The sequence below is a fragment of the Carettochelys insculpta genome, chromosome 6 (genome assembly GCF_033958435.1).
Source record: "Carettochelys insculpta isolate YL-2023 chromosome 6, ASM3395843v1, whole genome shotgun sequence".
Classification (NCBI taxonomy): Eukaryota; Metazoa; Chordata; order Testudines; family Carettochelyidae; genus Carettochelys; species Carettochelys insculpta.
In genome coordinates, this window is record NC_134142.1 from 114,436,906 (window position 1) to 114,449,447 (window position 12,542).

Consider the following 12,542-nt stretch of genomic DNA (forward strand, 5'->3'; position numbering starts at 1 on the left):
TTTAAATGGATAACTTGGAGACAAAGATTTTAAGGACAGATGGAACCACTAGGACAATATACTCTTGGAGCTCAAACTTTTTAAGGTGGCCGAACAAATGCATTGTTTCTTTTTTTCCCCCTGCAAATCCTGTTACACACATGAATCCTCGGGCCTGGCACCACAATCCTCATCAACACTCAGTGCAAAGAGAAAAGCTGGAGAGCGGGCAAACCCCAACACTCTCCATACATGGCTGGGCCTGGCTGCCCACTCTTGGCATTACAACCTGGCACATGGGAGTCACAGTCTCACTTGACTTTGTCCCAGCTTCCTCAGCCCCCTGAAATCAGAGTCACTATGGGAGGAAGGTGTGGGGTGGGTTCGCTCTCCCTGTGTGCACCAGGTTAGGTTAATCTGGTCCTGGACAATAACCCAGTAAAACCTTGGAGACCTCGTGTTTGGCCTATGCTCTGTGGGAGGTCAGACTAGGTTCCTGCTTTTCTCTCTTCCTCCCTGGCAACCCAACAGCTGAACAATTGGGCTGCAGGGGGAGCAATCTAAAACCAGAAGGGGTGCTGTGTGCTTAACAAGGTCTCAAAACAGATAGAAAGCAGACAAGCCCCATCCCAAGTAACAGGTATTGCCAGTTTTCGGGAAACCTCAACCAGTTCAGATAGCCCTAGCTTTCTAAAGCCACCAGATCACAGACAAAGCAAACCTCTTTATCTTTCCCAGCTACACTGCCTTCTTTGCAGTTAATCCTCCCAGACACTCATACATTACACACATCCTTTAAAGAAAAAAAGCATTGCCAGAGAAATAATTGGGATTACTCAACTGCCTTCCCAGAAAGATACATTCACCCTCCCACACCTCAGCTTTCCTTTTCCCTTAGAACGTAACCCGTGGGCCCTGGAGAACTGCAGTGCTTGACAATTCAATGGAAAAGAATGAGCACCCTCAGCACAAGACCCCTACAGGATGTGCCTCGAACTGTGAGCAACACCCAAGTGAGAGTGACATCCGTGAGGACACAGTAACTTGTGAGTGGTTGTTCACATCTATACTAGGCTAATCCAGGTGCCAATTACCTGACTAAACCACAGCAGACACATACCTGAACAGCGAGCTCCTGAAGGCACTTTGGCTTTCTCCATCTGCTGGATGCAGAAATCACTGTTAGATCATGTCTACACTAGCGTGCGCATAAGCTTGTAACTGTTCTGATGTAGATGCACCCCGTAAGCTCGCTCACATAGCTACTATGCCAATAGGAGAAAGCAATCCTGGTTGCACCTCCCTGGTCCAGCATGCTCAGAACCTTACCAGTTCCAAGTGAGAGAATGCACCAAGCCAAGGGAAGTTTTCTGCTATGCCCCCCCAACCTGCTAGAGGGCTCTGTCCTCAGCCCCTGCACTGCTGTCACACGGCTTCAATCCCAGCCCTGGGCTCCATGGGGCTGCAGCGGGGTTCCAGTCAGCCCTGCACCTGGAGTTCCAGCCCAGGGCAGTTGGACTCCAGACCCAGTCCAGGGCTCGCTGGGGTCAGCACAACCACAAGGCTGCAGCCCTGGCCCGGACTCCCCCGGGCTGCAGCAGGGCTCCGGCCCCTGGCCTCCAGGTGGCTCCATCTCTGGCATCCTGGAGGCTTTGGCCCTGGCCCCTTGTTGCTGTGGGCTGCCACAGAGTTCTAGCCCTGGGCTGTCCACCTCCTTGCAGCTGGCAGCCTGCCCTTCTTCTCTGGTCTCTCTTGTCCAGGAGCATCCCTGGTCCTGCTGGATGAGAGAGTGCTGGTTTTTGTAGGTGCAACCTGTATTTGGAAATGTTTGTAAGATTTTGCTTGTGTGAGCCAGGCATCAGAGAACAGGGCCTGTTTGTCGGAAGGCAACATTTCTTCACTAGCCAACATCATTTTTCTTTTATATAAACGTAATTTTTAAACATTAATTTGAATCAGATAATTTGCCAAGTTGATATTTCTTTATTCCCATTTTAGAGTCAGATTGCTTGGGTGGCTATTTTCCTACTAATTTTAATTAGTTTCCTAATTGTTAGCAGCGGGGGAGGAGGGGGAGATTTACACAAAATTGAAATATCACTGAACTTTCAAACTCTGACTTCTCTAAGTATGGTCTAACTCTATAATTTTATTTTTTGAAAAATCTGGCCTGTTATGTATAAAGCATACTCCATAACAATACTTAAAAGTCTAGGTAGTTTTAATTAACATAGGAACACTTTTTAAAACAATTTAAAAAGACATTATGCCATCAAAAGGAAAGGAAAGGAGAGTTTTAGCCCCAGATACTGCAAACAATTATGCAGGAAGCTGAACTCTAACCATGAGAAACAACAAGTCCTGTGGCACCTTACAGACTAACATATTTTGGAGCATAAGTTTTTGTGGGCAAAGACCCATTTCATCATCTGATGAACGCCTACTCTCCAAAATATCTGTTGGTCTATAAGGTGCCACAGGACTTGTTTTTGAAGATACAGACTAACTTGGCTACCTCTCTGATTCTCTAACCATGAGGAGTCCCATTCACCCGAGTGGCTCTGTTCACATGACTGAACAACGTCTCTCTTTAATGTTGAATAGTAACAGAGAGAAAGTCGTGCTAGTCTATATGCTACCAAAACAAAAAAGCAGTCAAGTAGCACTTTAAAGACTAACAAAATAATTTATTAGGTGAGCTCTCATGAGACAGACCCACTTCTTCAGACCATAGCCGTACTATTGAGTCTGTTCTGGTATGGCTATGGTCTGAAGAAGTGGGTCTGTCCCACGAAAGCTCACCTAATTAATTATTTTTGTTAGTCTTTAAAGTGCTACTTTGACTGCTTTTCTCTCTTTAATGTATTTGAGTTGTCAGGAGCTTAACGGTCAAGGGTTTTAGGGTAAAATTCAAAGGTGATAAATTAGCACTATTGGATTTAAACTAGCATGATTTAGTTCATTGTAAATTTTAACCTACAGTAACAAAAGCTCAGATTTGCATGTTAGGTTTTGTTTGCTGTTTAAAATACATAGCCTCACTATGAGAGAGTTCTATCTATCGATATCAAGGAATTCAAATCAATTAATTTTAAATCACTCCACCCTGCCTGCTGAGTGATTTTACTTTATCAGGGAGTTTCAGTTTCAACTACAAATCAAAAAAATTAAGCCTAAACTGGCACACGATAATGGAAGACTCCTGACGCAAACTTCCATTAGATGTAAAATTTTAAACCCTCCAACCATCACTGGAGAATTTACTGCATCCCTTGATAAACTGTTCAATCAGTAGGCACCTGGATGACATTCTAGAGATGCTCTAGTCAAGCGACAACTAGGCTGAAGTCTATGGCTGGTATTCCAAGGGTGGTCAGACTATATGGTTAGAGTGGCCAACACACTATAAAACTAAATCACCTATTTGTCCTTCACATCAAAAAAGTTGTGGTTTCCAAAGTCTGAACAAGACACAAATATACAAATTAACATTTGCGGACTCTCCAGCAGGCTCCACCTGCAAGGGTAATTAGTTACACCACAAGCAGTTGTGCTGGTGTGATGTGCAACCTGCAATAAATAGTCTAGTTGCTGTCTAGACTACAAGGAGGAAGGTCCCTTCCAGTACTATATCCCAAGTCATATAATAATGAAGCATCCCTGCCCAGATTTCCCACACAGCCAAGAGCAGCATTTATTAATGAAACATCCAATTAGAGATGCCCTTGGGCATTAGTAATGGTTTGGTAGCCTCACAGAACCTGCCATAATAGCTCAGCCAGCCAAGACAGGCAGCCTTGTACTCAAAACACAGAAAAACCTGAGGATAATTAGACTTAAGCAATGGAATTCATTCTTCAAGCTATAGGCAGACAGTAGACTGCTAACATCCCCCTCTATAGCTGCTGTCCTGGTGCACAAGCTTGGTCCACACATACACAACTACTTTACATCAATTGGTTTCTAAATAAAGTTTAGTTAGACCCATGCCAGCCCCTTGCATAGATGCTATTAGATCTAATACCCTATCACATCTTAGTTCATTCAGTGATGGGGCTGTTCTTAGTTAAGTTACCCCTCAAACTGAGCCAGTGAAATAGCTGCCTTTAGACAAGCTCTGTGATCAACAACTTCTCCCCACACTTTATAAACTCTCATCTGCAAACCTCAATTAGCTTCCTGTTGCAGAGGGGTGCCTGGAGCACAAAAGGCAGGGGTGACAAGGAGAAGCCATAGGCATGACTTGTTTTCTTATGCTTACAGCAGCACTGCAGGCTGCCATTTTCAGAGGAATTGTCTAAATCATCAAGACAACTTTGAACACCAGCACTGTAGTTCTCTGCATATTTTATCCCACAAACTAACATACTTCCATGCTTCTTTATGCAAGAACCCCCATCACTCAGCAGAGCAACACTGCAGGACAGCCTGGCAAAAAGCAGCTTGCGTGAAGCAAAGTGGAGGAAAGATAATGTTTGCTTAGGACACATCATGTTTTTTGCATGGAACAGAAAAGAGAAGTTAAGTTCTTCCATTTCATAGGAGGGTGCACTCTGAGCAGGCAACATTTGACTTTTGAAAATGCAGGCCAGTATCAGGCCAGGGGGTTAGGATGTATCTACATTGCAATTAGACCCATGATTGGCTGTGCCAATTGGGCTAGTGTGGGCTCAGGCTACGAGGCTGTGGTACCCTGCTACCTCGTGAAGTCTCAGAGCTTAAGTTGCAGCCTGAGCCATAATGTCCACACCACAGCTCTTTAGTCCAAGTCAGCTGGCAAAGGCCAGACCTGGGTGCAGCACCATCCCTAGGGAATTTCAGGGTCTGGGACAACCCTCCCACCCTGTTCCTATTCCACCAGTTCTAAGCCCCACCCTGCCTCTTCCCATCCCTGCTTTGCCCCTTCCTACCCCTCTCAGGATTGAGTGAGTGAGAGGGGCTGGCACCAGCAGCAGGAGTTAGGAAGCCCCCGCACTCACTCCAGTGGCAGGAAGCAGAGCAACAGGACCCCAGCCCACTGTTCTCCCTAGAGTCCAGCTCTCAGCCAAGTCACTTGGTGGAGCAAGGTACTAGGGCCATGGCAGTTAGCTTCCCACAGCTCTGCTGGCAAGCGTGGGGGTGAGCCAGACCACTGACAGGCCCTGGTAATCCCCCATGGGACCTAGGGAGGCTGCTCCAAACCTCCCAATGGGTCACCCAGGGGGTTGAATTTCAGTGTGGACCTCTCCAGGTGCCTTGTTCAGCAACAGGTGTGCTTAAGGATGTGTCTTCCATCCTAGGATTGGAAACTGTAAAATTAACATCCTTAACAATGTGCTAACTGTATTTACTACGCAGAGATAATGTCTGGAATGTGTTAACCAATTAGACCTGATGTTCTTTTGATCAGGAAGGGCCTTTACATTCCCACCTGAAAACCAAGTCGCCCGGCTCCTCACTCCTACTTTTAAAAACACAGAAAACAAAGCATTTTTTGTGGCTAGTTACAGTACTGGAACCTGACTGACTGGAACACAGAGACCTCACCCTGCAGCGCTTACAACGTGTCTACATATAGAACTAACTTCAGAACCAAAATCCCTCAGCTAGCATCTGTGGGCACCACAGCAATATAAATGCATTAAATCCTCCTCCAGAAAATGGGCAGGTCATGGAAAATCCAGAGCACCCGGGCAGCTGCAGAGCTCCTACACAAAGAGCATTCCAAACTGCTGAGAGGTGAGCTCGGCACAGGAGAATAGCCGTTGACTATCACTCTGCCAGAGGCCAGTGCCTGGCAGCGGTGGGGAGGACCCTCAGCAAGGACAACAGCTCTGCAGCAAGCAAATCTAATTACATTTCAAAAGGGCCAAAGTTTTTGTTTCCTGTTGTTTCTGTCTAGGTTTGTGTTGGGGAGGGGCTACTCCTTATAAAAGGGGGATTGTTTTGGAAAGTCCGCGTATGGATGGCCAGGCCCTCACCCCTTGATAGGCAGATAATGAGCCTTTGTGTGTTACCCTCCCTTGCTTTCAACTGGAGAGGCATGACTCATATCATACTCCATTGTCCGCTGGCAGAGACCACAACAACAGGGACTATTGATTCAGTACCACAGCAGGTGCCAATGTTCTAGTGACTTGGGAAAATATATCATCTGATGAAACCCAATGCAGGGGAGGGGCAGTTAATTAAAACTACCCACTTCTCCCCCATCCCCTTTTGGAGAACACCAAACTGACTTTGATGGCAGATCTCATAAAATATTTAAGGCATTGGGAATAAGTGTGGGGGGGAGAAGAGAGAAATCGCTTTCCTCAGTGACGTTAGGTGCATTGATAAATTATTGCACAGCAAGCCAGAAAACCAGCCAAGCCCCAGAATAAACCATTCTTCATTTGCACCTTCAGTCACCAAACAGCAAGTTCCAGGACAAAGAAGTCCAAAGGCACGCAACTCATTCCAAAGCCCATAACTCTAAGGCTGTCTGGTTTGTTAAATATGGATTAAATCCCTGTGCGGTAGTCTGGATTTCCCCCCCCCCCAATTTTAAAATTTCCTCTGTTCGTTTCTGCTGCCTTCCCAGTGCAGTTAGGCATCTAGCCTCTCAAAAGCACCTTCAAGTCTAGCCATCGCACCCAGGTACATTCTTCCCCAGACACGCTCCAGCTCACATATGCTTTGCATCCAAAAAAGCTCATCACCTAAAATTATTTTGTTAGTCTTTACAGTGCTACTTGACTGCTTTTTTGTTTTGACAGAATACAGACAAACATGGCTCTCTCTCTGTCGCTTTGCATCCAGGTATTTATTTTATCAAATAAGCACTCTTTGCACAGAAAGGAGTCACGCTACAGTCAGTCTTCAACGGGGCACCCACTTCTGTCCTGAGGCTTGGTCAGATAAAGAGAGCTAGCATAAGGATATTGGAACACAGCTGGTTACAACTGATGGGTGCTACCTGACATATATTCTCTGCACAGTAAGTACCATGGCTGTCACAAAGTATCCATCCAGAGAGCAAAGCATGTGCGCGTGCATGCGTGCGCGCACGCACACACACACATGCACACACAGAGCAAAGCAGCAACCAAAAGCAATGCAGCCATGTCTTTGAATGGTGAAAGAACCCATATTATGTTCCAAAGGTCTGGTCTGACCTGGCCTTCTAGATATCAAGGGTGAGTATAGAGAAGGGACTGAAGCCTCAGTTAGGTCACGGGCCGCTAACCCCTGCTATAGAGTGTGGAATCCTGAAGGCAGTGCTTCCAGGACTATCCTGACCAGGTCTAACTTTGTACTACTATGGCAGTGCTCCCCAAAAGTAGTCAATTCCATGCCAGACATTTAAACCGGTGCCATCCCACTAGTGCACCTACAGAACTGACTTACTGAAAGGCTAGTACCTCAGTTGAGCCACACCACCTCCCCACATGACTCTCTTCACTTATATGGCAGTGTCCCTGCAAGGCAAAAAGAAGGCAGAGAACATATTTAGCAGACTTCCAGCAAGGCATTGAGGGGAGTGGTTCCGTACCTTCTCTATGCTGTGTCCCTACTTTACCACAGAAAAATTTTGGGGACTCCTTCTCCCAGCTAACCACAGAGAATAATCCCACAGAAACATGCTTGCAACCCCTCCAACGGCGGCCCCATGACCACCAACTGGAGGCCCTGATCTAGCAGTGGTCTGGAAGCGGAACCTCTGAAATTCTACATCCAGCTCTAAGGCTAGCTGGGTGAACCTCACTTTCCCTAGCTCTAAAGCAGGGGTTACTCCCAGCCTCCCACACAAAGTTTTTGCGAGGATTAGGGTTTGTAGTTTCAAAGCCCAAAGCACAGAAACAGGAGGGCCACTGACTTGTCATTGGCAGCAGCAAGTGTGAGAGGCGGCTGCAGTTTTTGCGGGAAACCCCGAGAAGAAGGAAAAAACGACACCATGGACACCAAACAATAGCAGGCACTCTTAGCCATTTCATTATGGTTTCTAATCTGCACTTCCCATCACTTGCCCCAACCCATGAGCCAGGCTCATTTGTGCTCAATGCTATCTGTCATGGTACCCTGGAGCTACAAAAAGAGAGTCTTCATTTTCTATCCTAATTAGACCTGACAAGTCAAAAGGAGCTGCTTCAGCCTGACAGAGTCCAGTACTTTGCACTTCAAGGCAATAATGAGTTCAGCTTTAGTGCACAGACCTCCTCCCTCCCCACTTACGGGCTTGGGGTAGAAAGGCACTTCTCCACTTAAAATCTCACTGCAGCATTGCCTGTTCACGGGGGTTTTGCAGTTTATACTATTCCAAAACAGCAGAGACCACTGGTGGGATATAAAGAGGTCGTAATGGCAAGAGAGCCCATTCAGGTGTGAAGACACTTCCGACTGGAGGAGACTCAAATTATTGAGTGATATGAAGTTAGACCCTTCCTGACAGACCTCATCCATAGATGGGTATTTACCAGATTGTGGGTGTAGCTGCAACCCTGCAAAACCTCTGGTAATAAACAAGGTAAATAAACCACAACAGATGGGCTGCACCTGACTGGTACTTCAAGAGGGTGATTTTCACCCAGGCAAACAGTGGTTCTGCCTGTCTGTAGTAGGAGTTTGAGTAACCACCCACTGGCGGACTCAAATCTGGGACCTCTGGAGTAAAGTGCAGGAGACTTTATGGTTCGAGCAACCCACAAATGTATGTGTGGTTCACTGTCCCACATAGTGGTACCTAGACCACTTCACAGGAAAGAGTGAGTGTCCTCTACAGCCCCAGCTGAGAGCAAGCTGGCCTTTAGCTCAAGCTGTAGGGGCACCTGCACTAAGCTCCAGAGGTCCCAGGTTTGAGTTTGTGTGGGCAGCTACACTAGCTCTCAGCTAAAGGGGTAGAAGAGACTCATTCTCCCCATAGGTGGTGTCTAAGGCACCATTACATAGTACAGTGGACCACACCCAGTTGGTGTCTGGATTACTTTCCCAGAAGTGCAAATTAGGGACATAAAAATCCCATCTAGTCAACTGGTTAACCACTAGGGTTAAGTAATTGAATGAGTGGGAACAGCTGGGAAGGCTACTCCAGGCCAGCTTGGCCAGAGCAGCCCCCAACCACTGTGGCCTGGCCCAAGAGCACCATGGGCAGGGGTGCTCTGGCCCAGTCAGAGCAGCTGCTGTTTGAGGTTTCCCCAGCTGCTCCTCCCACCTACCCAGCTGCCCCCCTCTCCAAGGCCACCATAGACATGAGCTACTCTAGACATGTTCTCTAGACCTTTGATCATTCTCGTTGCTCTCCTCTGGAGAAATTGGAGAGGGTCCAGAGGAGAGCAACGAGAATGATCAAAGGTCTAGAGAACATGACCTATGAAGAAAGGCTGCAAGAATTGGGCTTGTTTAGTTTGGAAAAGAGAAGATTGAGGGGGGACATGATAGCAGTCTTCAGGTATCTAAAGGGTGTCATAAGGCAGAGGGAGGGAACTTGTTCTTCCTTGCCTCTGAGGATAGAACAAGAGGCAATGGACTTAAATTGCAGCAGGGGAGGTTCAGGCTGGACATTAGGAAAAAGTTCCTAACTGTCAGGGTGATCAAACACTGGAACGAATTGCCAAGGGAGGTGGTAGAATCTCCATCACTGGAGATCTTTAAGAGGTTAGACAGATGGCTTTCAGGGATGGTCTAGAAAGTGCTTGGTCTTGCCATGAGGGCAGGGGGCTGGACTCGATGGCCGCTCGAGGTCCCTTCCAGTCCTACTCTTCTACGATTCTATGATTCTACTCCAACCCTGGCTGATGCACCCCTCCTGCTGCAATCATCCCATAGGGCTGGGCAACCTCATGCCTGCATGCTGGAGCCCCGACAGTTAGGCTGAGTCTTATCAGTTAACCAGTTAAACCCTAACATCCCTAGTGCAAATACACTGATGGAAAATTCCCCACTGTAGAGTCTTCATTTTATGGAAAAGGCCAGCCAGGAGTACCCAGGCCGACACCCCCCAATCACCACACTGCTCTTCCCAGGTTATAGCTACTCAGGCTGGAAGTATTTCTGTGAGACCCAGCACTGCCCCCCACAATGGGTCCATCTGTGAACACAAAGGACCCTTCAGTAGTAAACTCTAGGCAAGTTTCCTAGCTGGGATCATCTTGTTGCATTGATGGGGTCCACAGGCTTTGACTAAAGGTAACTTTCACCTCCTCTCAGCTCATAAACACACAGTGGGTTTCTCTCTGCCCCACCCCCATGAATATCCGGATGGTGGCTGGATATCTGGTGGTGTGGCTGAGCTGGTGGTAGCAACCCTGGGACACTTTATGTAACAACATCCTAGCACAGACATATACACAGTACAAACCAGGCAGTGGAGGGACCATAGCATTACTCCAGAAGATTTCAGCAGAGATTTGCAATTCACCCTCCGTTAGTAGGTGATGAGAGCACACACAAAGGACATATCTTAACATACTAATGGGCTGAAGGTGCAGGGTACTGGGTTTGACAAAGGAAGCCCGGGTTCCAGCTAGAGGCATGCAGAGGATTGAGATTTCATCTGCAATAAGGACCAGATGCTACTAGACGCGCCATATACGCAAATGGCAGCAAAATGACAAATACGAACCAAAGCCAAGTGCAGACAGATCCGAACACAAGAGGAGCCACATGCCACTGCTATGTACCTACACTAGCAGGCAATGAGTCAGAGCTCTGCAATCAGCTGCTTGCAATGGCACATCAGGAAGTTGTTTTTTTTAAATCACATCCACAGACCCCTCCCCATTCAGCCAGTGCACAGGCAGTGAGACCGATTACTAGTAAATGCAAGAAACTAAACTACCACAAGTTGGAGGTCAAAATATCAGGAGGCAGAGCCACAAGACACACTGTAATTCAAGGGTGCTGCACAGGACACAGAGCAAGGCTGTCTCTGCCCCAAGCAATGTCCCATCTTCAGCCCTTGTGGGCAACTGTTTTTAGAAAATTTACGTCTGACTGTGGATTGAAACGGGGCGCTGGCTCCTGGTGCCAAGTTCTGCTCTTTTCGACTGCAGCAGCTGAGTCAGCCCCAAGATTATGAGAAGAAACAGACACCCGCAGACCCCCCTACCTGCCCTGAAGACCTGGTGTGAGCTGGGAGAACTCTGCAGCAGCTCTCCCTTCCGCCAGGCAGAGGAGAGAAGGGCAGCTAGTTCTTCAGGCTGCTCCCAGGCCAGCTTTCCCCCTGGGCTGTGGAAGCTCCAGAGAGAGCAGGACCAGCTCAGGCAGAGGTCAGGAAAACAGTTACAAGTATTAATCGTGTCACTTTGACCTTGAAATAGTGATTCGCCCACAGGCTGAGCAGGTCAAATACTGCTGCTCTAAACGCGAACACCCTGGGCCATCAGGAACACAGCTCCTCCTTCAGCCAGCCTTGCTCTCAACTCAGCGTGTGAACGCAGGCACCTTCAGATGTGAACAGAGACAGGCTGGTTGCCACGTGCAACAGGCCTGAGAGTGCTCCCAGAGACAGGGATGATCAGGGGAGCACCCAGTGTAAACTGACTGACTGTTTAAGGACTATTCCACCCTCAGCCCCACTGCCACCAGCTCACCCCTCCAGCAGCCATCCTTCTGCCAGACCAGCCAGCTGCAGCTGTCTAGTGTAGAAGCAGGGGACACCATTGCTGCACAGGCTGAGGAGGCACAGTCCCGTGCTTGGAGCTACTTCAGTATACAAGCAGTGTACTACAGAGACAAACTCGCCTAAGATCCTATCTGGTACTGCACTGTGCTCAGCCTGCATCTACAGTCACATTCTGAGGCATAGGTCATGGGGAATAATCCCTGGTGAGGCACCAGTTAACCCCCAAAAGGCAGCAAGTGGATAAAAGAAGTCACACACTGGTTGGGAATGCAGGTGCACCCTTCTGCTTACAAGCCCTCTCGTGTCCCTCTCAGTCTGCTATGCTCCAGAAAGCAGCAGAACCCTGCCTAGCAGCACATACATGGAGCCCAGTCACATGGTGCCAGCAGCTATTAAACAGGTCTACTTGGGCTCCCCTGAGCCCATATGGCTCATTGCATAAAAAAAAAAGCAAGAGACAGCAGTGCCTGGGATCATTTGCCAGAGGTAGGTCATTGCTTCCAGCCATTCAGAAAGCAAACACAGAGGCTTCTTCCCTCCCCTCTATTATTCCAGCACATGACCCCATTATCCTTACAGACCCTCTATACAAGATTCCCCAGGTTAGTTATTTCTAGCAACAAGATCCAAGCATTAAACAACGCAAGCACCCAGATGCCAAAGGAGTTAAAAATGAGGGGCTGAATGTTGTTTCCTTTTTCCCCATTTTCCCCACATACCCTGGCAGCAGTTTCCTAAAACCGTTCTCTTCAGGGTTTGGTATGGCCTCCAATCACCAGTATCTAAGTACTGTCTTCACCTTCATTTACTAGACTGATATTAGCAAGTACTAGGGGACTTCACAGAATCTGTCCCCCTCCATTGCAAGCTAGGAAACACCTTCAGTGGTGTGCGGGACAATGGAGCCTCATTCTGGCTACAAAGGAAGAGCTTTGTCAATCTGTCCCAAACCACGTCATCTCGGATAGCAATCAACTTACAT

The 12,542-nt window shown here is 47.7% G+C and overlaps 1 protein-coding gene across 10 annotated transcripts in view; it reads right to left on the reverse strand.

Annotated features, from left to right (window-relative positions):
* RASSF7 (Ras association domain family member 7) overlaps positions 1-12,542 on the reverse strand; it is a 141,085-nt gene that overhangs the window by 50,081 nt on the left and 78,462 nt on the right. The window contains exon 1 of one of the 10 annotated variants that reach the window (XM_074997894.1): positions 1,100-1,120. The exons of the other annotated variants lie outside the window; for them this stretch is intronic. The gene's annotated coding sequence lies outside the window, so the exon portion shown is untranslated. Of the gene's footprint in view, positions 1-1,099; positions 1,121-12,542 lie in introns of those variants that run through there. 10 annotated transcript variants of the gene reach the window in all.